Raw genomic sequence first — 22,011 nt, forward strand, 5'->3', positions numbered from 1 at the left:
TACATGATCCTCCGACACTTCCAACAACTTCACTGTGATCCCACCATCTGCCACATTTTCGCCTGTCCATGCATATCTACAGAGGTGTCTCCTGAGACTCCCTCATCCGCTCTTCCCCACCCACCCTCCCTCCCTCCCTCCCTCCCTCCTGTCCCGCTTTAACTGAAGAATGTGTATACATTCATCTACATTCTTCATGTAGATGTCCCTACAGCTTCCCCTTTGCCTCCATTTAGGATCATAAACAGACCTTCTAGGTGAGGCAGAGCTTTACCTGCACATCATCCAACCTAATCTACTGCATTTGGTGTATCTGGTGTGACCCCTCCTACATTGAGGAGGCAGAACACTTGTGGTTCTAAGCTTGAGCTTCCTGTAGCCAACCATTTCAACTCGCCCAACCACATTTACAACAATGTCTGGACTCAGCCTCATCCATTGTCAAGGTGATTGAGGCCAAACATAAATACCACTCCTAGACAGCCTTAAATCTAACAGCATGAATTTTGATTTTTCCAATTTTGTGCCCCCCTTCTCCTTTACTGTTTCACTGTACTTCAGTTTCCACCTCTTCGTTACCACTTCCTGTACTTTTTTTTCTTCCCTCATTGATTTTTCTTTCTCACCCTCTTCCCTGGTGGTTCTTCCTCTATCTGTCTCTTCACCTCTCACACTTTCTGCCCACATTATCATCCCTTGGCCCCTCCCCCAGGTTCTTCCCCCCCGCCCCCCCCCCCACCTTGTATATGTAATGTCACCCCCTTTTTTCTTTGGTCTTGGAAATAAAAATCAAGACCCAAACATTGGCTAACCATAATTCATAGGAGCAAAAAATAGGCTATCCAGCTCATCGAGACTACCCCACCATTCAATCATGAGCTGATCTATTTTCCCCCTCAGCCCCAATGCCCTGGCAAATCAAGAAGTTATAAATCTCCATCTTAAACACACCCAATGATTTGGCCTCTTCAAGGCCAATTGCAACAAATTCCACAGATTAACCACTCTCTGGCCGAAGAAATTCCTCCACATCTCTGTTCTAAGTAGACACCCTTTAATCCTCTTGTCCTAGAGCAGTGGTTCTCAACCATTTTCTTTCCACTCACATACCACTTTAAGTAATCCCTACGCCACTGGTGCTCTGTGATTAGTAAGGGATTGCTTAAGGTGGTATATGAGTGTGACAGGAAGGTTGAGAATCACTGCTCTAGACCCAGTTGTTACTGAAATATTTTGCTTGAGAATAATTGTAATTGGTCCATTTGATTTGGAGTTATGAAATGGTGCACATAGTGAGTCAATGAGGTATGAATAAAACAGTGGTTTTCAACCTTTTTCTTTCCACCCATATACCACCTTAAGCAATCCCTTACTAATCACAGAGCACCGATGGCATAGGGAATACTTAAAGTGGTATGTAAGTGGAAAGAAAAAGGTTGAGAACCACTGTCCTAGACTCTCCCACCATGGGAAACAATCTTTCAACATTCAAAATGTTTCAAGACCATTTCCACCCAGGGATGGTATTTGACCTGCTTAGTTCCTGCAGCATCACTTTGTTTGCTCAAAGGAAGGCAAGATTTGAAAAGGTCAGACTCAGCAGAAAGCAGCTGATTGGACAAAGTCAAGTGAACAAAGCAGTTGGAGGCAAGATTTGTAAAGCTTTTTTCCTTTTAAAAACATATTTTTTTTCCTTTTTATAATTCTATAATTGGGAATTATAAACATTAATTGTTGACAGGATTTCAGGGTCTGAGTTATAGGGAAAGGTTGTGCAGACTGGGGCTTTTTTCTCTGGAGCGTAGAAGATTGAGAGGGGACTTGATAGAGGTGTTTAAGATTTTAAAAGGGACAGACAGAGTAAATGTGGATAGGCTTTTTCAATTAAGAGTGGGGAGATTCAAACTAGAGGACGTGGTTTAAGATTGAAGGGGGAAAATTATAAGGGGAACATGAGGGGAAATTTCTTGACGCAGAGGGTGGTGGGGATGTGGAATGAGCTTCCGGCAGACGTGGTCGAGGTGGGATCATTGGTTACATTTAAGGAAAGACTGGATCGTTACATGGATAGGAGGGGACGAGAGGGGTATGGACCGGGTGCTGGTCAGTGGGACTGAGGGTGGGGATTTGCTACGGCATGGACTAGTAGGGCCAAACTGGTCTGTTCTGTGCTGTAAGTGGTTATATGGTTAATTTAAAATGCAATTTTTTTTGTTTAAGAAAAATAGCTACAATTTACAATTATTGATGCTATGCTAAATGGAATGGTTTATTTCATTTATGAAACTGGTTGATACAATTTACTGATTTGTACTTTTTTGTATACAAAATCTTTCATTTTAACCAATGAAAAATATTTTAAAAAGCAAGATTTGAAAAGCTCAGACTTTTATTGATAGAGGAGGAGTATGGGAATGGAGAGAGCTGGGATTGTTGGGAGGCAGCTGGAGGTGAGTGCCTTTAAAAAGGAAGTTAAGGGTTAAACAGAAAGGTGATTGGTGGGAGGAGTAATTAAGACAAGAAGTTAGTGACAAATAAAAACCAGGTAGCTCAAGTAGTGTGGCTTGTGGAGAGCTGCTCTCAGTAGGAGTTAGACAGATGCTTTGATTTACAAGGCTTCTGAGGATGATCTTGATTCCAGTAAGGTAAGATCCTGATTGCAGGATGTTGAAAATCTGAGACCACACAATTGTCCTGATGACTACACCTGCAGAACTGTATGTTCCTGGGCGACTATGTTAAGGAACTGGAATTGGAGCTGGATGAACTTGGGATCAGTTAGGAGTCAAAGATAGTGATAGAGAGGAAGTTCAGGGAGGCAGTCACCCCAAAAAGTCAGGAGACTGATAACTGAGTGACTATTAGAAGAGGGAATGGGAAGAGGCAGACTGCCCAGAGCACCCATGTGGCTGTTCTCCCTCAAAAGCAAGTGTAATGTAGGGGGATGATCTACCAGGGACAAGTTATGGTGGCCATGGCCCTGGCACAGAGGCTGGCCCCTCAGCTCAGAAGGAAATGGAGAGGAGAGCTATAGTTATTGGGGACTCACTGGTTAGGAGGGTAGATAGGAGGTTTGGTGAATGAAATTGAGGCTCTGGATGGTATGTTGCCACCCAGGTGCCAGGGTCAGGGATGTCTCTGATTAAGTTCACTACATTCTGGAGTAGGAGGGTGAGTAGCCAGATGTTGTGGCCCACGTGGGGACTAATGACGTAGATTGGTGTAGGGATGAGGTCCTGAGAGGGATGCTCAGGAGTTAGGGTAGAAGTTAAAAAGCAGGACCTCAAGGATGGTTATCTCAAGATTGCCGTATGCTAGAGAGAGTAGGCAGTTGTGGCAGATGAATGGGTGACTGAAGATTTGGGGCAGGGGTTCAGATTTCTGGATTGTGATCTCTTCTGGGGAAGTACAAAATAGACAGGCTGCACCTGAACTGGAAAAGGAATAATGTCTTGGTGGGCAGTTTTGCTAGAGCTGTTGGGGAGAGTTTAAACTAGTTTGGCAGGGGAGTGGGAATCAAAATGTGAGGGCAGAGATTAGGGTAGGAGGACAAAAGCATGTGTTCTGAGTGATGAAGAAAGACTGTTGGGGGGCAAAACATAACCAGTTAGAGGGGTTGAAATGTCTCTCTTTCAATGCTTGGAGTATTAGGAATAAAAAGGATGAACTTGGAGTGTGGATCAATACATGGAGCTTCGATGTTGTGGCAGTTATTGAAACTTGGCTAGAGGAAGGGCAGGATTGGCTGATGCAGGTACTGGGGTTTAGGTGTTTTAAAAGGAATAGAAAGGGAGGTAGACAAGGGGGGGGGGTGTAGCATTACTGGTTCAGGGACTGTATCATGGCCATAGAAAGTGAGGACACTCCAGGGGGAGTGTCCACTGAGTCAGTCTGGGTGAAAGTCAGATATAGGAAGGGAGTATTCATGTGCTGGGAGTTGTCTATAGACCCCCAAATAATCTTCAGGTCACTGAGGATCAGATAAGCAGACAGATTTTGGAATGGTACAGGAAATATAGGGTTGTAGTTATGGGTGATTTCAACTTCCCTAATATTGACTGCCACCTCCTGACTGAAGAGGATAGAAGGGGCTGAATTTGTCAGGTGTTCAAGAAGGATTCATGACACAGTATGTGGACTGGTTGATGAGAGGAGCGGTCATATTGGATATAGTTCTGGGCAATGAACCTGGTCAGGAGGTGGGGGAGCACTTTGGTAAGAGTGACCCTCAATTCCATTAGCTTTACCAAAGGTATGGAAAGGGATAAAAAAGACAGTGGGAAAGCACTTAACTAAGGAAAGGGTAATTATGATGGGATGAGGCAGGAGTTAGTGAGAGTAAATTGGAAATGGATGTTCAAGGGTGAAAGCACTGAAGTAATATGGAGGAAGTTTAGGGACCATGTGCTGGGTTCAGGATAGGTTTTTCCCACTGGGACAACGAAAAAAAGGAAAAGGGAACCATGGCTGACAAAATAGGCGAGGCAAATTGTCATGAGGAAGGAGGAAGCATATGTTAGATTTTAGAAAATGGGAAGGGCTCATGAGAAGTGTAAGATAGCCAGGAAGAGCTTTTATATATCAAAAAAATTGGGAGAGCTCGAAGGGGACATGAGAAGCCTTCACCATGTAGGATTAAGGAGAACCCCAAGGGATTCTATGTGCAAGTGAAGAACAGAAGGATGATGGGAATGAGGGTGGGGCTGCTAAAGGAGGCAACATAAGCTTGGAGGTTGAGGAGGTCCTAAAATGAATACTTTGCTTCAGTATTCACAAGGGAAAAGGACTGATCAGAATGAGGTTGAAATGGAACAGGACAATATGGAGATTAAGGAAGAGGGAGAGTTGGATTTTAAAAGAAGTATTTGGGACTGGCTGTGATCTATCCCAAGTTGCTGTGTTGGCTGCAGGGGAGGTGCTAGAGGATTGGAGAATGGCAAATGTCATCCCCTTGTTTTTTTTAAAGTAATGGAGAGAATCCTGGGAATTATAAACTGGTGAGTCTTGTCAGTAATGTGCAGACTATTGGAGAGGATTCTTAAGGATAAGATCTATGAGCATTTGGAGAATTGCAGTCGACTTACCCTTCCTCTGTGAAGGGAAGGTGGTGTCTCAGGAATCCAATTGTTTTCTGAGGAGGTAACAAAAGAAATTGAGGGTAGGGTGGTTGATGTGGCCTACATGAATTTTAACAAGGCATTTGACAAGGTCCCCCATGAGACTCATCCAGAAATTCATGAGGCATGCGATCTGTGGAACCTTGGCTGTGTGGATTTAAAAAAAAAATTGGCTTGCAGGAAGAAAGAAGAGTAGTAGTGGAAGGAAAGTATTCTGCCTGGAGGTTGATGTTGCCAGGATCTCTTCTGGGACCCCTGCTCTTTGTGTTTTTTTTAAAAACCTGGATGAAAGGCAGAAGGATGGGTCAGTAAGTTTGCAGATGATACAAAGGTTGTAAGAGTTGTGGATGGAGCTGAAGGTTACAAGATGATATTGGCAGGATGAAGAGTTGGGTGGAAAAGTGGCAGATGGAGTTCAATCTGGATAAGTGTGAGGAGATGCACTTTGGAAGGACAAACCAGAAGGCTGCACACAGGGTTAATGGTTGATTACTTAAGAGTGTGGATGAACAGAGGGACCTTGGAGATTCAAATCCATACACACCTCAAGTTTGCTGCCCAAGTTGATAAGGTAGTTAAGGAGGCCTATGAGATATTGTGCTTCATTAATGGGGGGAGGGGGGGAATTGAGTTCAGGAGTAGAGAGATAAGATTGCAACTCTACAAATCTCTGGTAAGACAACATGGAATATTCAGTTCTGGTAACCTCTTTATAAGAAATATATGGAAGCTATTGTAGAGGGTGCAGAGATTTGCCAGGATGTGGCCTGGATTGGGAAACTAGTTTTATGAGACAAGGTTAGCAGAGCTGGGACTTTTCTCTTTTGAAGTGTAGAAGGATGAGAGGAGATGTAATCAAAGTTTACAAGATTATGAGAGTCCTAGATCAAGTGGACAGCCAGCACTTGTTTTCCAGAGCAGGAATAGCAAATATTAGAGGACATCTGTACAAAGTGAAGGGAGAGAAATTTAGGAGAGACGTTAGGGATAAGTTTTTTTTAAACACAGATCTGTGGATGCCTGGAATAACCTTGCCGGGGATGGTGGTGGATGTTGACACATTAGGGCAGGGGTGTCAAACTCAAATTCAAGGAGGGCCAAAATTAAAAACTTGGACTAAGTCGAGGGCCGAACTAAATATTTATTGAAAATTTTCAAGAACATCTGCATGTTTTCTCTTCTTTCAACGTATGTAATGTTAAACTTTTTCTTATTAAAATAAGTGTTTAATAATAGTTTTGGATAAACTCTTTCCAGAAGCATTAACAAATGAGAAATAAAATATTCAATAAATAATATTTCTCTATAGAGGATTTGTCAAATGTTGCTAGTGTTCTGTCGAATAGTAAAATCTGAGAATGTGGGAGAATAACATGATTCCTGAAACAATCAAATAGGTGACTGATTGTGGGCATGAACTCTAGCAGGGTTATTTGCCATGCCCTTTTTCCATTGGTACAGATATCCTTTGATTTACACACTTTTCAAGTTTTATGCCTAATGAGCTTGTATCCAGGTGCAGGACCATTTTTAACCAGGAATATATTGATCACTGTGACATGAAACTATTGGAAGATCATTTTATCCTGAGATTAAAGTTCATAATCCTTACTCAGGCCTGTGTGTGGGAGGGCGGGGTTTGCGGGCGATCGGGTTGGACAACGACAGTGCGGGGGCATCGGCTCTCGCTGCAGGGCGGCATCTCGGCGGATCAGTGGCCCCGTCACCGTGAGTCGCGGGTCAGCCTGCGGCAGGGAGAGGGAGTGGGCAATGGTCCTGGCGAGGTCAGGCCTGAGGCCTCCGGTTCCGGGCGCTGGGAAGCAGCCTTGGCTTCCCCTGACACCGGCCAGGCCCCAAAACCAGAGTCCACGGTGAGACCCTGCAACGTAAACAGAGGAGGTGGGGGCGATTAGCAGGCTGACGCCAATGCATTCTGGGATTTGTTGTATTACTGTGCATGCGCTATACTGGCGCGGCGGCCAGCGGGCCACCTCTAATACATTTTTGAAATGATCTTGCGGGCCAAATATAATTATATCGCGGGCCAGAGTTTGACATGTGTGCATTAGGGACATTTGAGACTTGGGCACGCAGATGAAAGAAAAATAGAGGGTTACAGGGTAGGATGGGTTTAGTACTTTTTAAAATAAGGAATATATGGGTCAGCACAACATTGAGGGCCGAAGGGCCTGGACTGTGCTGTAGTGTTCTATCATGTTTCTCTACACTCTGCATTGTTTGCTACAGTTTTGAATGTCATTAATATATTTCTACAAAGATGTAGGTTATAACATAGAGCCCCTGGGGTTCCTTTTTGTGTGGGGACAGTTCACCATTATTCTGTTTTATCTCCCCTTGCTAAAATTGTATCCATATTGGATGTCATAGGTGCTCTGTGGTTAATAAGAGATTACTTAAGGTGGTATGTGAGTGGAAAAGGTTGCTAACCTCTGTATTACACCATAGTTCATTCAGCTTTGAACTTTGCTGCCAAGATTATTATGGTTCTTCAAAATTCCATTTGAGATTTGCATTAATCAAATTACCCTCAATCTTTCCATTATAGCAGCAGAGTTAAAATTTGTCACAGGTTTTCTTATTGTTGATACATGAATGGTGCTGAGCTGTAACCTCATTCCCTTCACTGAAGTTTGCACATTGGTGTATACTTCAATGGGAGCAGTGATATTGATCCTGACCATTTCTGAACGTTCCTTCCACTCCACCCCTGCCATCTTCCACAAAACTTTCCCTGCAGACTTCCACTCACTTCCTTTCTGCAAACTGTCTTTGATCTGCTTCCAGCTGTGTCCCAAGCCACTGCCCACCAGCCCATAAAAAGGGTGTTGCTGATATAACTGACTGAGATCAGACCTTGGGGTAGATATCCCAAGCAGTAAACCATGAACCTATTTGATGTAGGGAAATGGCAATAATCTGAGTAATTTTCTCACTGAAATCACCAGACTAATAATAATACATTTGTTTTCCTAATATCCTCAAGGAAATAAATGTCCCTGCTTAGAATGGCCTAGATATGATTCCTGATGCATTGTTGCCTAAATTGGCTAAATAGAGCAGAATCCCTGGTATCCATCTATGGTGATTGGTAGATGCTGGATAAGTGAATTTTCAGGTTGCTTGAGACTTGCCCTTTTAATGCCTACTTTTGTTGTGGATGGTGAAGTTGTCATAGATTACAAAAGGATATAAAAAATTTGCAAAGTTGGGCAGAAAAATGGCAGAGTTCAATCTGGATAAGTGTGAGGTGATGCATTTTGGAAGGACAAACCAGAAGGCTGAGTACAGGGATAATGGTTGGTTACTTAAGAGTGTAGATGAACAGAGGGACATTGGGGTCCAAATCAATATTTCCCTCAAGGTTGCCATGAAGGTTGATAGGAAAATTAAGAAGGCCTATGGGATGCTGAGGTTCACTAATAGAAGGATGAATTCCAGAGTTGAGAGGTCCTACTGCTGCTCTACAAATCTTTAGTGAGACCACATTTAGAGTATGGTGTTCAGTTCCGGTCACTTCATGATGGGAAGGATGTGGAAGCTATGTAGAAAGAACAGAGGAGATCAGCCAGGATGTTGCCTGGATTGGAAAATGTAAGGGAAGGTTAGCAGGGCAGGGGCTTTTTCCTTTGAAATTTAAAAAGATGAGAAGAGACTTGGAGGTCTACAGGATTATGGGAGGCATAGATAGGGTGGGCAACCAGTGCCTTTTTTTTTCCAGGGCAAGAATAGCAAACACCAGAGGACACTGGAATAAAGTGAAGGGATGGAAGTTTGAGAGACATCAGCATATGTTTTTAGTTGTGGGTGCCTGGAATGCCTTGCCAGGTATGGTGGTGGAGGCTGAAATATTAGGGGCACTTGAGAAACTCTTAAACAGGCACAAAGATGAAAGAAAAATAGAGGGTTTTGGGGTAAGTAGGGTTTAGTCTTTTTTTAAAGGAATACATAGTTTGACACAACATCGAGGGCCAAAGGGTTTGTACTGGGCTGTAGTGTTCTATGCCCAATTAATACATCTGTATTAAGAATAAACAATTTAAAAGACAAAAACATTAAACTCTATTTAAACTGAACACTTCACTTGCATGAATGCACAAACCTTAAAGCTTTTAACTTTATTTTCAGTCACATTCTTTGAAAACATTTAACTGTTTCTGCATCTGCAGGTTCCCCCCCCCCCTCCACAGAGACTTAAAAAAAATTAATAATAATGACATAATTAACCTGCCCATCTCATAAGTTTATAGGTAAAGCATCTGACTGGGGTGATTCTTACTAAGCAGGGATAAGGAAACACTTTGAGAGTCCCCTCCAATGGCGAGTGGCATCAACCAGCTCTTCATCCTGGGTGACACCACTGCTGTTTCACACAACTTCATTCAAACAACTGCTAGGAGCAAAGTCTGGCCAAGGCCCTTTACTGGTTGAATATTTGCTCCCATCTTCATCAAAGACTTGTATGTTACTTCGGTGAACATTTATTTTAATTTGGATGTAATCAGACAGCATGGGTTTAAATGGCTGGAATTGGCTTCTACCATTTTGTAAATAAAATTTACATTTTTATTTTATTTTGCTTTCTGTGCCACATAGGTATGCAAGATTCAACAGTTTAAATTAACTTGCTATAATATGCCAAGCGACGTTCAAGTTGAGTTTTTGTCATCTGGTTGTACCAGTGCAACCTGATGAAACAGCATTCTCCTGTCCTTGGTACAGACATGTGACCAGATATAACACACATAGATGAACAAAACATGCGCAGGACATGTACTTTATCTATACAAATAAATATTGCTTTGTACATATGAGTCTTGGATGGTCAGTGTGAGCAGTTTCTTTAGTTGTTCAGCATTCTCACTGCCTGTGGGAAGAAGCTGTTCCTTCATCTTGTGGTGCTGGATCTAATAGACCTGTATTGCTTCCCTGATGGGAGAAGTTGAAAGATTATGTACAGGGTGGAAGAGGTCATTAATGATTTTGCACATGCCTCTTCAGACAATGATCCTGTTAGATCACATAGATGGTGGGGGAAGGAGACCCCGGTGATTCTCTGTCACTCTTATGGTCTTGTAGATTGACCTCTGATCCATTTCTCTGCAGGAACTGTACCACACTATAATGCAGTTGCTCAGGACAGTCTCAATAGAATTCCTGTAGAAGACTGATATAATGATGGCCTGTATCCTTGCCAGAGAAAAGACAGGAAAAGAGCAATAACTATAAACCAATAAATATAAAATGGGACTAATATACACTAGTCTAATTTATCCACCATCTCCTGGAGATTGAAAAGCTTGTTTAGATGCTTCATAAGTTTTGCTTCTGTTGTCTTCTCAGGCTTTGAGTTCCTCATTACAGGAAGAATGTGGAAACCATGGAGAGGTTCCAGAGGAGATTTACCAGGATGTTGCCTGGGTTGGCAAATGTCTTATGAGGCAAGGTTGGCAGAGCTAGAGCTTTTCCTCCTGGAGTGAAAAAGAATGAGGGGGGAGTTGATAGAGGGCTATAAGATAGAGAGGCATAGATAAGGTGGACAGCCAGTACCTTCTTCCCAGGGTGGGAGGAGCAAACACTAGAGGACATCTGTACAAAGTGAAGGGGGGGGGGAAGATTTGGGGGAGACATGAGGAGTATGTTTCTTTACAAAATAGTGGGTGCCTTGAATGTATAACCAGGGATGGTGGTGGAGGCTGGAACAATGGAGTTGAGAGAGTTTACAGTGGCAATTGAAGTGGAAAGCTGTTCAAACCCCCATTTTGAAGACTGGTTGTGAGTTCAGCCTGTTCAAAACTCTTGTTGTCCTTACAAGAGGAAATGGCTGACTAGAGTGTTTATCCTGAAATAAGGAAAACAAGAGGAACTCTGTGGTGACCTGGAAGAAGATGTTATCATCTGGGAAACCCATGATGGGGCAAGTTTCTTCGGCAAGACACTGAAGTGACTGACTGGAGAAAATCTGTTTGTGTGTGTCCAACGAGCAACAAATATCTCTGAAACCAACAAGAACCTTCCTGAGCAGTAACAATTTAACTTTGGGCAGCAGAGCCTGGTGAAAATTCATAAATGTTAAATTCTGTGCACAATATAAGAATTGCCTGATACCGGTGAAATTGGAGGAGTGAGAAATGAAATTGGACTGTGAAACAAAGAACTTTCCTGAACATGTACACATTGCATACACGTGTGCTTAGAATTAGAAGGGGGTTAAGTTAATAAGTTAGTTTGATCTTGTTTTTGTTTAAGGAAAATTTAAAAGTAACTTTTGTTTAAGTAACTGTTTGACTTGGTGAATTTCTATTGCTGCTGGGTTTTGGGGGTCCTCTAGACTTGTAACAGTATGGTTGTTGAGAGCAGGTAGGATTGTGTTAAGTGACAGCATTGCTTGGTGATCGAGGTGACTTGATCGTCATGTATATAAATGATTAAGACAGAAGGGGTATTATGGGAAAAGCTGCTTTGAGGCGGGGGCGTCTAAATGAGAAAACAGGCATAAGGCAAGGGGTAGAAGGTTTAGAGGGGATGTGAGAGGAAATTTTCACGCAGTATGCAGTTGGAATTTGGAACGTGAACACTACAGCAGATGTGTCTGTGATGCCAATCACTGGTGCCTGAATGGTCTGGCTTCAGCAAAGCTCTTGCTTTTTAAATGAGATGTGAAGTGTAAAGTATCTGTTTGTGAGTGATCTACACTGAACCCCTACAATCTATCTCTTTAAAAATCTATTTGTATATAATATAACCCATAACAATACACTTTCAGCAAACACAAATAATTTAAAAAAGCCATATCCTTGCCTTTCTTATTCATAATCATTCAAATAAACAGGACTGTGGATCCTGTGCTGGTTGTTACTTGTGCCCCTCGTAAATAACATAGCAGTTTGTGTTCCAACCTAGGTTGTTAAAACTCCATCATAATTCTTTATTAGATAACTATTGATAGTTTAATAAAGCCCAGTTTATTTAAGCTAGTCTTGCTTCTAGCAATAAGTCCCTCTCCCAAAATATCAATCATGAGTTGGGTGATAAAGGAACCAATTTGATTTTGACCACAACCTTTTCCACCTGTGCAGGGATTTTAAATTCCCTTCGTAACTTATGGTCCTGGTTGGATATTATAACAATTCATTTTACAGGAAAGAAGTGGGAGCCTTGTTCAGGGAAGGAGTTTGCCAAAATAGTTAAAAGAAAAAATTCTGCAGACTCTGGGGTTTTGTGCAATACATAAATGTGCTGGAGAAATTGTTCGTCAATCTGCTTGCTTTTGAGGAGAGGGAAAGGCCCTGGAAAGGAACCGTTCAGGGGATTGACCAAGGGATAAAAGCAAGACTTCCTAGAGTACTGGTCCCCCCCCCCCCCCCCCACCCCGGTGAAGATTGCAGGTGTGAGAGGAGGAAACCACAGAGAAATTGGATTAAAATAATTATCAGTAGTTAAACAATTGGTGTCTTGTACCAGGATGTGAATTAAAAAGGTCTAGAAATCCAAAATGAGAAATTAACCAATAATGATTCTTTAAACCTAATTTCCTTCTCCACCTTGAACTGTGTATATTGATGGAAGAAAAATGTGTATAAGGTTGAGGGGCATGGATAGAGTGGACAGCCAGAACCTTTTTTCCTTCAGCAACAATACCAAATACCAAAGGACGTCTGTTTAGAGTGAAGGAAAGTTGAGGGGAGATGTCCGATGTAAGTTTTTTCTTTAAAGAGTGGTGGGTGCCTGGAATGCATTGGTGGTGATGGTGGAAGGACTTTCAAAAGACTGAGAAAGGCACATGGATGTTAGGAAAAAATAGAGGGTTGTGTATGAGGTCAAGAAGGATTAGGTTGTGTAGGTGTGATGGTGAGAACAAATTCAAAGGGTTCAAGAAGCAACAAGTTAAACTGCCATCTTGAGATAGACTACCAATTCTACACCAAACCCAAGTCTGCTAGAAGCAAACATGGACGTGCAACCCAATTTGTAGTGCCATCTTCAAGACAGATATATACTGTAATTCATTCTTCTCCTCCACAATTAAAGTATAGGATAATCTTCACCCCCACTATACTCCCACAACCAGACAGCTCTTCAAAATCTCTTCCTTAAGCACACTCTTCCCCCACCTCCAGTTTAAATTCTACATGGAATACTTTGGAAGATCAAGAACCAAGCTTTGAATACATGTTATTGGGAACCTATAGTTGGTTAATCACTGATAATCGCCACTCCTAACTGTGTTGTACCTCCTCCCTCACTAGCAGACATGGCACACTGATTAACAAAGTACAAATGAACTATTATTTTCAATAAGTGAGATCTACAGCCCCACCCTTTACCAACACACCTTGCAATTGGTTCTCCAGCATCACCCATGGATTGTAGCTTGGAGTAGAGATCAGGGATAATCTCAAGGAAAAAAGATTGAGCTGCTCCACATGGTGAGCTTTAATATGCAGCTGGCCTGGGGGGAGGGGGAAGCTCAGGTGGGCCCATGTGTAGTGGAGAACCAACCGGAAGGCAGCTTCACCTGTGGGTGGATCTAACCTTGATTTGGAGGTGGGGGGGGGGGGGGGGGGGTTGACCTGAGCTATTTCTGACTGGAGGATCAGGTGACCCTGGTCATGTCCCATCTGTTTCCTGTTGGAGAGATCAGGTGCCCTTCTGTATAACAGTAGGTTTACATAGGTTGGCACAACATTGTGGGCTGAAGGGCTTGTACTGTTATGTTCACATCCCAAAATGCCTCCTTAACAATATGCTTCCAAAAAATTTGCACAGCTAATTGGAAGAAGCTCTTTACACAGAGTTGATCTTTCTTGTGCTTTTGTGGATTTTGACGGCATTTATGTTGCTGTTTGGGTACTTTCCACCAAAGGGAGAATCAATTGCATTCCAAAGAATGAGATTGATCTTGTTTTACAAACCACCTAGGCAACCTATAAATAGCAATAAAAGATGCTTGACATATTATTGCCAAATTTATATGAAGCTGTGTTGCCAGAAGGCTTTCAAAATTTCATATTTCATGTCTTTGATTCCTTAGATAATCTAATATCTTGAAACAAATTCAGTTAAATATCTGTATGGTGATCCTGTTATCTAGAGAAATACTGTAGAAGCAATAACAATACATAGTGGAAGAAATAATCTACAGTGGAAATGCACCATGCACATATAGGATTTCTTCATTGTTTAATCATGTATTTCATTCCACACATTGAGTGATCCTTTCTCTACTGAACAAATGAGCCACATTTCTAATTTGATTATGATCAAAATAAAAAGTACTGGAAGAATACACAGCAGGTCAAGCAGCATCTTTGGAGGCAAAAGATTTGTTGATATTTTGGGCTGAAATCCTGTATGAGGACTGGATGTGTTGAGTGAAAAACCTTCCCTGTATCCACAAGAAGGGCCACACCTTCTCCCTCCCCACAATCCTTCCAAGTGAAGCAGCACTTGACTTGTGTATGTGGGAGTTATCTACTGCATCCAGTGCTCCTGTTGTGGTCTTCTGCATTGGAGAGACCAGACGCAGACTGGCAGGTCGCTTCTCTGCTCCCCTTCACTCTGTCTGCATCAGTGATGGGGATCTCCCAGTGGCCAACTACTTCAATTCCATGCTCCACTCCCATGCTGACATGTCTGTCCATGGCCTTGTGTCCACTTCAATTCCATGCTCCGCTCCCATGCTGACATGTCGATCCATGGCCTCGTGTCCACTTCAATTCCATGCTCCGCTCCCATGCTGACATGTCGGTCCATGGCCTCGTGTATTGTTCCACCAAGATGCTCTGTAAATTGGTGGAGCAACACTACCATCTGGGCACTCTCCACCTGGATGGCATTAACATTTGACTTCTCTGGTTTCTGCCAGCTTCCCTTTCCCTTTGTTGTCTTTCCTCCAGCTCTCCACTCCTTCCCTTTTCATTGATCGAGCCATCTCTCTCCCCTGCTTATTGACGTGCCCTCCCTCCCTCATCTACCCATTACCTCCTGCCTGTGGGACTGTATTCCTGCCCATCTCCTACCTCCCTTTTGTTCGGATGCCTGCCTACAATTTTCCATACCTTGATGAAGAGTTCAAGCCTGAAATGTTGCTTATGTGTTGTGTATCTTTATCTTTGCTACATAAAATACACTCTCTTGCCCTGTTGAGTTTCTCCAGCCTTGTTTTTGCTTCGACAACAGTGTCTGCAAACTTTTGTTTTTTTTTGTTCATGTGCATGGGCGATCGTGTCTCTCCATCCATCAGTCTCTGACCCTCCAAACTGTAGTTGTCTCCCCTGAGATGTTGCCTCACTTGTTTCTAACCATGATGTTGATCCATGTATCAGTTTCTGCTGCTTTTTCCTTTCAATTTTCCTGTTGTAACTAAATGTTCTAATGCATCTCTTCATATGATGTGTCTAAAGAATTTTGGTGTTTTCTGATTCTTTTTAAGTACTATTCATTTTGCTTTCTTTCTTTGTACATCTTCTTTGTTATTCTGTCCGAATATGATCTGCACGGCGTTCTTCTGAGAAACTACATCTCTGCTCATTGATTCTTTTTTCCATTGCATCTGTGGTGGTCAACAACTCACAGCCATACATCAGTATAGTCAGAATGTAGAAGCTGAGAGTTCCAAGGTGGATATCAATTGCTATCTTGTTCATTAGGATGTTTCTCATTTGTATAAATGCTATTGCTATTCTTGTTTTTAGTCTATTTCACATTTTCCATCAAATGTTACCCATGTACTTTAAGTTTTGAACTTGTTTCAAGATTTAGTTTCCCAATATGATCCTATTTTTTAACCTCCGTCTAATGGGGAGAGGGAGGCTGGCAGGTGGAATTGGGCAATGGTGATGATAATGGATGAAGTGGGGAGGGGATGTTGAGATGGCGGTTTGGGAGATAATAGGAGCTTGGTGTTATCTGCCAACCTACGGACCCACCAACTCTTTTTCATCCAAGTCATTTACATATACAGGTCTCAAAGAGGAGTGCCAACACCAGCCTCTTTAGAACCTCCTTCCACCCTCTCCTCTGTCCTTTACAGGATAGCTAGTTCTGAATCCAAACTATCAATTCATTGTGGATCCCATTCATCTGCACCTTCTGATTCAGCCTACCATGATGCATTATTAAAGTCCACAGGCAACATCCACTGCCCTGCCCTCATCAACCACAATTATTATCTCCTCCAAAAATTCAATCAGATTTGTAAGTTGTAATCTGCCCCTAACAAAAACACATTGAGTGTCCCTAATCTGACCATGACTTTCTAAATGTGCCTCAGACCTATCCCCATGTCCAATAGTTTCCCTACCTCTGATGGGAGGCTCCCTGGTTTTCATTTCCTGCATTATCCCCATTTTCCTTCTTGAACAAAGGTTTAATATTAGTTACTCACCAGTCCTCTGGGACCTTGCCTGCTGCCAGTGAAGGTAGAAAGATCTTTGGCGAGGACCAAAGATTTCCTTACTTGCCTCTCAATATCCATCAGGCCCAGGAGACCTATTCACCTTTATGCTCCCCAAGAGACTCAGCACCACCTCTTTCTTTATCTTAAAATGCCATAACACATTGCTATTCTCAAAGCTATGCCCCCTATCACTATTGTCCATGGTGAACACTGATTTACCACTCATTTACTACCTTGCCCACTTCTGATTCCAAGCCTAAATTTCCCCCTTTGTCCTTGAGTGTTTCTGCTCTTTTCCTTGTCATCCTGTTTTCAATATGTATAAAATTCATTGAGATTCTCTAATCCTGCTTATCCGGGCATTTAAGATCCCTCTTTGGCTTTTCCAATGCCCTGTTTGATCTCTTTACTGCAATCCTTGTATTCCCTAAGGGCATTGACTGATTTTTAACTTTGCAATATGCATACATGTTGGAGAAACAGTAACAAGGACTGGCTGAGTCTCTCCAGCATAGTTGTATATTGCACTTGACCTTGACATCTGTAGACATTCTTGTTCAACATGTTTCCTTTTTTCATTTTTGACTAGATTCATAACCTCTGTCATCATCCAAAGATCTCCTACCTTGCCACCCCTGCCCTTCCTCCTTACTGGAACATGCCAGTGTACATATTGTTACGAGTCCAGAGGATCCCAAAACCCAGCAGCAATAGATATGCACCATGACAAAGGGTTACTTAAACAAAAGTTGCTTTTAATTATCTTTGAACGTGAAAAATAGAATCAAACTTTAACTTCAATAGAGATGATTCACTTAACCTACTTAACCCCCTTCTAATTCTAAGCGCACGTTTGTGTAAGTTCAGCAAAGTTCTTTGGTTCACAGTCCAATCCCACTGGTTGCAGGCAATTCTTCTATGCACAGAACAAGTTAACATTAATAAAGTTCACCAGGCTTTGGTGCTTAACAGGTAAATGGTTACCACTTGGAAGGGTTCTTGTTGGTTTTCAGAGAGTTTTTCTTGTTCCAGGACATCCACAACTGATTCCTTTTTAATCATCCACTCCAATGTCTTGCCGAAGAAACTTGCCCCTTCAGGGTTCTCCAGATGATGACCACTTCCTTTCAGGTCACTACAGATTTCCTTTCTGTTTCTCCTATCCCAAGGAAAAGCCAAACAGCCAGTCCTCTCCTTTGACCAGGCTGTCTTACAAAGCTTGCCAGTTTGTCCCTCTGGAACTGATGTCTGTGTCTCTCCTCTCTCTCACTCCTCTTCTTCTCTTCCCCCCCCCCCCACTCTGAGAGCAAAGCTTATTTTTTCCCCTGCTCTCTGCCTGCAAAAATCACTTGACCTTCCAGACAGTAAGTTCTGTTTTCCAGACAAAGCTGCTACTGTCTGTTGTTACATTTGTTGCCTTTTCCAAATGACCATCCATCATGAGCCTGAGTGCACTGGCAGAAGCTCCTGGAAAAATTCTGTGTTTTAGTGTTTGTGTGTGACCTGCTCTAACAAACCTTTCCCAATTATCTCCCAAACACCTCTATATACTCTGTCACAATATTTTCCATTATAATTTGACGTGCATCTGTCTCTGAGAGATGCATTCTTTTAGAAACTCTTGGTATCTTTCTCATTGCTAGTTTATTTTCTTGGCTATCTTGTTTGGATAAAATGCTCTTCCTTGTAGGAGGGCTTTATTTGGAAATAAACTTTAGACAGGCTGAAAGGTGTGTAAACTGGATTCAGTGGCAAGTGTGGACACTGGATAAAATGGATAGATATTTGCCTACTCCATCCATCTGTTCTTCCATTAGTTCCTGGATTTCTCAAGGCCAGGAGAATTGAGATTAGATTTGAACCAGCATTTAATTCTGAATCCTACAACCTGATTCTACTTTGTGGATTGTCACTTTGTTGTAGAGGAGAAGCTTGTGTGGTCCTGTGGTCCTGAGAGTGATGCCATCTGGAGCTACCCATGGAGGTAAGGTTGAGGGTGAGGTCCATGACAAAGAACTATCCAACCATGATCTCAACTGTGGAACAGGCAGATGAAGATACTTTGAACTCTTCGGGGCCTTGAGACTGTGTAAGGGAAAGCTCCAGGAGTGGCGGCATGTGGTCAATGTCCAGGCCAATGACTCCATTCTCCATGACGCAGCCAAGGATGTCCAGATGGATTGTGTGAAACATGCATTTGGCCTTGTATGCAAGGTTAAGGAGCTTGGCTGTTTTGAGAAATTTCTGGAGAATGGCATCATGATCCTGCAGGTCGTGGTCACAGATGGAAACCTTATCAAGGTAAGGGAAAGTGGCCCACAACTTGTACTGATCCACCATGTGGTCCATCTCCTGCTAGAAGACTGAGACACTGTTTGTGACAGGAAGTGGGAGAGGTAGTCATACTCCTTGAATGCTGTATACTGGTGGTCTCCTTGGTGGATAGGGAGCTGGTGGTATGCTGACTTCAGATCAATGGCCTAAAAGACCAATACTGGGCAATTTGGTTGACCATATCAGCAATGCGTGGAAGGGGGTATGCATCCAATTGTGCATGGTCTGATTGTAGTCAATGACCATTCTATTCTTTTCCCCATTCCATACTACCACTACATGCACTCTTCAGGGGCTGGTGCTGGCTTCAAGACTCCCCTCCTTGAGCCCTGGTACTGTAGTGGTGCTGGGTTTACAGTTGGGTGAAGGTTGGCAAATAGTGACAGGGCAATTTTAAGTGTGGAGAACCTGTAGGTCATGCATGGCGAGTGGTTTGGTTGTTCATGTACAATAGGAGGTTGTTGGTGGGGGGGGGGGAATGTCGGGTGCAGGGGTTGGTTCAAAAATTGCTGGTTATGCATAGTGAGGGGTGGATTGGGCCCATGGAACTCCATCACGCTTTTAAGGTGACGTTGAAAATCCAGTCCTGAGATGGCAGCACCTGGGGTAACCACAAGACAACTTCATTGTTAGTTGAGTAGGCCTTCATGTTCTGGAGACCCACTTTCAGCTTACCCGCCAGCTTGACTGCTCTCCAGACTGAGTTGACCCTGCTCCAGGAGTCTCTGTCAGATGTAGTTGGACCTCCTCCTCGTGATGCAAGTGTCTGGATCAGGTCCTCTGTACTCCAGGCCCTGCCAAGTGCTCATGGGGCCTGAGGATATTCAGCGTTGGACTCACTGGGTTCTTGTTTGCGGATAACTAAAGGTGTCTGGTGTAGGCAACATTGATCTTGCACAACTACTGTCCTTTGAGTATGCTAATGGCTTGCTGGTATGATGTAATGTTCCTGATCATGAAATAGAGCAGGGTGCCACCTGGAAATGGGACACTTGTAGTTTATTGGTGTCTGATCACACATGGAAGAGGAAGCCTGCAGGAATGCCTCAAAACAGCACAGCCAGAGCTCAAAGTTGGTGGATGCCTCAGGATTTTATTCACTTTAGAACAATGGCCCATTCATATTGTTCAACTGTCCTGTACTGTGGAGGGGGCTGTGAAAGAGTTGCCTTTATACAGGAGCCCTGTAGGGTGGGACCACAGGTACAAATGGCCAATAACTATACAAAAGTGGTTTACCATAAGTTCTCACAATGTTGTAGTGATCTATAAACTTAACAAACTAAACCTTCCCTTCCTCATACCCACAACCCTCTTTTATTTCTTGCATCCACCCAGAGACATATCTAGGGAAAATAGTGCCCATGACAAGCACTAATTGCATGTTTCCCCTTCTTCCCCATCCCCCCCAGTTAAAACCAACTTCAAGGGCATAGGAAAATGGTGTGGAGGAAAATCTGAACACAAAGGGTTAAGGGTTCACCCATATGTTGCTTACAAGAACATACAAGAGTCAGTTGCATATTGCTTAAGTGGAGGCAGGGAACCTCAAGGTGCAATTTAACTGCAGACATGCTTGTCTGCAGACATGATAAGCTAAGGAATTCTGTGAAACAATTATTAAATTATTGCCAAATGTTGACACTGATAAACTATTGTCAGGTTGACTGCAACAGGAAGCCCACATGCAGGAATGCACTGCCATTTATTGTATAAAAACTCTGTTAAAACTGGCTGTGAGCAGAGCAAGCTCAGGCTGGGTGCTGGGCATGCTCTCCAAGATATCTTGCTAATAACTCTTCCAAAGCATTATCCTGGTGTCAGTAGTTGATTCTTTCTCCACAACAAATCTGGCGCTGCGAGCAGGGTCCTATTTGACAGGATCATGAACCTGGGACTGAGGGTCCCGTAGGAGTGAGTGGGCCACGGCCTTAGCCAAGAACCTAGCTGAAAGGAGGTGAGGGTGAGGCTCGCATGGAGCTCCCCCCTTGAGGGGGCGAGGTGAGGCTCGCGCGGAGATCCCCGCTTGAGGGGGCGAGGTGAGGCTCGCGCGGAGCTCCCCGCTTGAGGGGGCGAGGTGAGGCTCAGAGAGTAGGAGTTTCTCTATCTAAAACTGGGGGAAATACGGAGAAGTAGAACCCAGGGTGACAACGCGGAGAGAAGAGGCACTGATGCACGCACTGTAAAGTAAGGAAACTGACAACTGTGTATATATTGTAGAAATGCCGTTAAGATTTAACAGGAGACCAAGGTGGGAAATCAGCTCAGCAACGCAATTATTTCTGGTCGAGCACATAAGTCTGTACCTGGGCCACAACAACGACCCCTAATGAAGAAAGCCACTAAAGACCCGAGGAAATGAACAACTGAGACGTCACCAACTGGTAGGAGATCTGCTGCAGCCTCTGGGTTCGCCAGCTGTCATCGTGATGAGAGAAAACGGGAAACTGGAATTAGATTGTCCTTTTCAGTAATGATCTATATGGGTGGTTCACGAATGAATAGCCGTACGGGGGAAGTTTTAATTTAAAGCTGATAGAAGATCTGAAAAAATCTACTAATGGTGAAGGAGGAGACCCCATTTGGGATGTCAGATATTTTAATGGGTGTTTTAATAAGTGGACAGAGGTCGCAAAGCGGGCATCAGCCCACGACCGGAGAGGAAGGAAAAGGGACAGACCCTAATTCGGAGCTTCCCGGGGCCCCTTCATACTCCCCCAGAGCACCATCTGCACCTTCGAGCACGGCCTCCACGCCTCCTGTCGGCCTGTATCCCCAGTTATCTGCTGGAAGGGGAAGTGACTGGGACAACCTGTCCAGGCAGCAGTGGCTTATACCAGCAGGCTACAGGATGGGGCCCCTGTCAGATCTGCGAGTCAGGCTGAACCTCCTGTTTCACAGGAGGCCAATGTTGCCTCGGCGCCTGATGCTTCAGGGCACAGAGAACCCAGGTCTGAGAAAGGATTGGAGTTGCAACATGTAGGGGGGCAAAGAAAAAGCCAGATTCAACTAGTTAAATGCCCCAAAAAATGATCGGAGACACCCCCATACTAAAGCCCTGGATGCCCACTGAGGCACGGGACATGATTAGAGCAGCACCAGACCCAGTAAGGAGACCCATAACGTTCCACCATTGGCTGC

This window comes from Narcine bancroftii, chromosome 6 (genome assembly GCF_036971445.1).
Source record: "Narcine bancroftii isolate sNarBan1 chromosome 6, sNarBan1.hap1, whole genome shotgun sequence".
In the NCBI taxonomy this organism is placed as follows: domain Eukaryota; kingdom Metazoa; phylum Chordata; class Chondrichthyes; order Torpediniformes; family Narcinidae; genus Narcine; species Narcine bancroftii.